The 5000-nt window shown below is 40.6% G+C and overlaps 5 non-coding genes across 5 annotated transcripts; all 5 read right to left on the reverse strand.

The window, feature by feature from the left end:
• Positions 1-129: 129 nt before the first annotated feature.
• trnas-aga (transfer RNA serine (anticodon AGA)) lies at positions 130-211 on the reverse strand. The gene has a single exon. It is a non-coding gene; the product is annotated as a tRNA-Ser (tRNA).
• A 1882-nt stretch (positions 212-2093) lies between these two features.
• On the reverse strand, positions 2094-2175 carry trnas-aga (transfer RNA serine (anticodon AGA)). The gene has a single exon. It is a non-coding gene; the product is annotated as a tRNA-Ser (tRNA).
• A 479-nt stretch (positions 2176-2654) lies between these two features.
• Positions 2655-2736, reverse strand: trnas-aga (transfer RNA serine (anticodon AGA)). Its single transcript has one exon. It is a non-coding gene; the product is annotated as a tRNA-Ser (tRNA).
• A 479-nt stretch (positions 2737-3215) lies between these two features.
• Positions 3216-3297, reverse strand: trnas-aga (transfer RNA serine (anticodon AGA)). The gene has a single exon. It is a non-coding gene; the product is annotated as a tRNA-Ser (tRNA).
• Positions 3298-4618: 1321 nt separating this feature from the next.
• Positions 4619-4700, reverse strand: trnas-aga (transfer RNA serine (anticodon AGA)). Its single transcript has one exon. It is a non-coding gene; the product is annotated as a tRNA-Ser (tRNA).
• Between the last annotated feature and the right edge of the window lie 300 nt (positions 4701-5000).

Genomic DNA, 5000 nt, shown 5'->3' on the forward strand with positions numbered 1-5000 from the left:
TTGTGATGCATCCAATCGCATCTTGAAGGAGATCGAGTACGCCTTGGTAGTCTTGGTCAGACGTGGCATGGTGCTCACAACTTTATTTGTGTTAAATGTTTGTAAAGTTTAAGTGCAAGAGAATTGTATCGTTGTCGGCAGGATTTGAACCTACGCGGGGAGACCCCAATGGATTTCTAGTCCATCGCCTTAACCACTCGGCCACAACAACACATGAAACTATGCAGCGTTTGGTTCCTTTACTGCCATTGGATTCTGTCGTAGGCGGAAATTAGAGCTTGGATTTAAGCTTGGATTTAAAACTCAGTTTATCCGATGGTCATGCACTAAGGCCTTAAAGACCAACTCCAATGAAAATGGTGTCTTTAACAGGTTAAAAAGCATTCATCCCATGATGGAAGACATGTATACAGAAAATGATACTTAAATGTGCCTATCTGAATATTTTTTGTAGTTAATTCATAGTGAACCAGTAACAGACAAAAACACGCTGCATGACAAAGCCTGTACTTTTACTTTCAAACGACAATGAGAAGGCAAGAAGCTCCCTGCTACGTTCCATTGTGATGCATCCAGTCGCATTTTGAAGGAGATCCAATACGCCTTGGTAGTCTTGGTCCGAGCTGGCATGGTGCTCACAACTTTATTTGTGTTAAATGTTTGTAAAGTTCAAGTGCAAGAGACTTGTATCGTTGTCGGCATGATTTGAACCTACGCGGGGAGAGCCCAATGGATTTCTAGTCCATCGCCTTAACCACTCGGCCACAACAACACACGAAACTATACAGCGTTTGGTTGCTTCACTGCCATTGGATTCTGTCGTAGGCGGAAATTAGAGCTTGGATTTAAGCTTGGATTTAAAACTCAGTTTATCCGATGGTCATGCACTAAGGCCTTAAAGACCAACTCCAATGAAAATGGTGTCTTTAACAGGTTAAAAAGCATTCATCCCATGATGGAAGACATGTATACAGAAAATGATACTTAAATGTGCCTATCTGAATATTTTTTGTAGTTAATTCATAGTGAACCAGTAACAGACAAAAACACGCTGCATGACAAGGCCTGTACTTGTACTAACAAACGACAATGAGAAGGCAAGAAGCTCCCTGCTACGTTCCATTGTGATGCATCCAGTCGCATCTTGAAGGAGATCCAATACGCCTTGGTAGTCTTGGTCCGAGCTGGCATGGTGCTCACAACTTTATTTGTGTTAAATGTTTGTAAAGTTCAAGTGCAAGAGACTTGTATCGTTGTCGGCAGGATTTGAACCTACGCGGGGAGACCCCAATGGCTTTCTAGTCCATCGCCTTAACCACTCGGCCACAACAACACATGAAACTATACAGCGTTTGGTTGCTTCACTGCCATTGGATTCTGTCATAGGCGGAAATTCTTTTCCAAGCTGACTACAGAAAAATACAATTCCTGTCTTAGCAGATATCACTGGGATGCATTTCCTGGCAATTAAAACAAGGGATCATTTCAAAAAAGGAAAATATGACAACCATTTTACCACCATGCCCAATTTCATTTCCCCAACAACCACACAATGTTTCCTCAAACACAACGCCTCAAAATTTGCCTTAAATCTCAAGAATTTTTTAAAAATCTAGCATACTTGGCTAACAATTATCTTCATTCTAATGTTCAAACATAACCCTAATGAAAAATGAAAGATTCTGTTGAGAGCTTGGATTTAAAACTCAGTTTATCCGATGGTCAAGCACTAAGGCCTTAAAGACCAGCTCCAATGAAAATGGTGTCTTTAACACGTTAAAAAGCATTCATCCAAAGATGGAAGACATGTATAAAGAAAATGATACTTAAATGTGCCTATCTGAATATTTTTTGTAGTTAATTCATAGTGAACCAGTAACAGATCAAAACACACTGCATGACAAAGCCTGTACTTGTACTAACAAACGACAATGAGAAGGCAAGAAGCTCCCTGCTACAGTCCATTGTGATGCATCCAGTCGCATCTTGAAGGAGATCCAATACGCCTTGGTAGTCTTGGTCCGAGCTGGCATGGTGCTCACAACTTTATATGTGTTAAATGTTTGTAAAGTTTAAGTGCAAGAGACTTGTATCGTTGTCGGCAGGATTTGAACCTACGCGGGGAGACCCCAATGGATTTCTAGTCCATCGCCTTAACCACTCGGCCACAACAACACACAAAACTACACTGCGTTTGGTTGCTTCACTGCCAATGGATTCTGTCGTAGGCGGAAATTAGAGCTTGGATTTAAGCTTGGATTTAAAACTCAGTTTATCCGATGGTCATGCACTAAGGCCTTAAAGACCAACTCCAATGAAAATGGTGTCTTTAACAGGTTAAAAAGCATTCATCCCATGATGGAAGACATGTATAAAGAAAATGATACTTAAATGTGCCTATCTGAATATTTTTTGTAGTTAATTCATAGTGAACCAGTAACAGACAAAAACACGCTGCATGACAAAGCCTGTACTTTTACTTTCAAACAACAATGAGAAGGCAAGAAGCTCCCTGCTACGTTCCATTGTGATGCATCCAATCGCATCTTGAAGGAGATCGAGTACGCCTTGGTAGTCTTGGTCCGAGGTGGCATGGTGCTCACAACTTTATTTGTGTTAAATGTTTGTAAAGTTCAAGTGCAAGAGACTTGTATCGTTGTCGGCAGGATTTGAACCTACGCGGGGAGACCCCAATGGATTTCTAGTCCATCGCCTTAACCACTCGGCCACAACAACACACAAAACTATACAGCGTTTGGTTGCTTCACTGCCATTGGATTCTGTCGTAGGCGGAAATTAGAGCTTGGATTTAAGCTTGGATTTAAAACTCAGTTTATCCGATGGTCATGCACTAAGGCCTTAAAGACCAACTCCAATGAAAATGGTGTCTTTAACAGGTTAAAAAGCATTCATCCCATGATGGAAGACATGTATACAGAAAATGATACTTAAATGTGCCTATCTGAATATTTTTTGTAGTTAATTCATAGTGAACCAGTAACAGACAAAAACACGCTGCATGACAAAGCCTGTACTTTTACTTTCAAACGACAATGAGAAGGCAAGAAGCTCCCTGCTACGTTCCATTGTGATGCATCCAGTCGCATCTTGAAGGAGATCCAATACGCCTTGGTAGTCTTGGTCCGAGCTGGCATGGTGCTCACAACTTTATTTGTGTTAAATGTTTGTAAAGTTCAAGTGCAAGAGACTTGTATCGTTGTCGGCAGGATTTGAACCTACGCGGGGAGACCCCAATGGATTTCTAGTCCATCGCCTTAACCACTCGGCCACAACAACACATGAAACTATACAGCGTTTGGTTGCTTCACTGCCATTGGATTCTGTCATAGGCGGAAATTCTTTTCCAAGCTGACTACAGAAAAATACAATTCCTGTCTTAGCAGATATCACTGGGATGCATTTCCTGGCAATTAAAACAAGGGATCATTTCAAAAAAGGAAAATATGACAACCATTTTACCACCATGCCCAATTTCATTTCCCCAACAACCACACAATGTTTCCTCAAACACAACGCCTCAAAATTTGCCTTAAATCTCAAGAATTTTTTAAAAATCTAGCATACTTGGCTAACAATTATCTTCATTCTAATGTTCAAACATAACCCTAATGAAAAATGAAAGATTCTGTTGAGAGCTTGGATTTAAAACTCAGTTTATCCGATGGTCAAGCACTAAGGCCTTAAAGACCAGCTCCAATGAAAATGGTGTCTTTAACACGTTAAAAAGCATTCATCCAAAGATGGAAGACATGTATAAAGAAAATGATACTTAAATGTGCCTATCTGAATATTTTTTGTAGTTAATTCATAGTGAACCAGTAACAGATCAAAACACACTGCATGACAAAGCCTGTACTTGTACTAACAAACGACAATGAGAAGGCAAGAAGCTCCCTGCTACGTTCCATTGTGATGCATCCAGTCGCATCTTGAAGGAGATCCAATACGCCTTGGTAGTCTTGGTCCGAGCTGGCATGGTGCTCACAACTTTATATGTGTTAAATGTTTGTAAAGTTTAAGTGCAAGAGACTTGTATCGTTGTCGGCAGTATTTGAACCTACGCGGGGAGACCCCAATGGATTTCTAGTCCATCGCCTTAACCACTCGGCCACAACAACACACAAAACTACACTGCGTTTGGTTGCTTCACTGCCAATGGATTCTGTCGTAGGCGGAAATTAGAGCTTGGATTTAAGCTTGGATTTAAAACTCAGTTTATCCGATGGTCATGCACTAAGGCCTTAAAGACCAACTCCAATGAAAATGGTGTCTTTAACAGGTTAAAAAGCATTCATCCCATGATGGAAGACATGTATAAAGAAAATGATACTTAAATGTGCCTATCTGAATATTTTTTGTAGTTAATTCATAGTGAACCAGTAACAGACAAAAACACGCTGCATGACAAAGCCTGTACTTTTATTTTCAAACGACAATGAGAAGGCAAGAAGCTCCCTGCTACGTTCCATTGTGATGCATCCAATCGCATCTTGAAGGAGATCCAATACGCCTTGGTAGTCTTGGTCCGAGCTGGCATGGTGCTCACAACTTTATTTGTGTTAAATGTTTGTAAAGTTCAAGTGCGAGAGACTTGTATCGTTGTCGGCAGGATTTGAACCTACGCGGGGAGACCCCAATGGATTTCTAGTCCATCGCCTTAACCACTCGGCCACAACAACACACGAAACTATACAGCATTTGGTTGCTTCACTGCCATTGGATTCTGTCATAGGCAGAAATTCTTTTCCAAGCTGACTACAGAAAAATACAATTCCTGTCTTAGCAGTTATCACTGGGATGCATTTCCTGGCAATTAAAACAAGGGATCATTTCAAAAAAGGAAAATATGACAACCATTTTACCACCATGCCCAATTTCATTTCCCCAACAACCACACATTGTTTCCTCAAACACAACGCCTCAAAATTTGCCTTAAATCTCAAGAATCTTGTAAATTCTAGCATACTTGGCTAACATTT

Source organism: Oryzias latipes, chromosome 3 (genome assembly GCF_053564925.1).
Source record: "Oryzias latipes strain Hd-rR chromosome 3, Olatipes_Hd-rR_3.1".
Lineage (NCBI taxonomy): Eukaryota > Metazoa > Chordata > Actinopteri > Beloniformes > Adrianichthyidae > Oryzias > Oryzias latipes.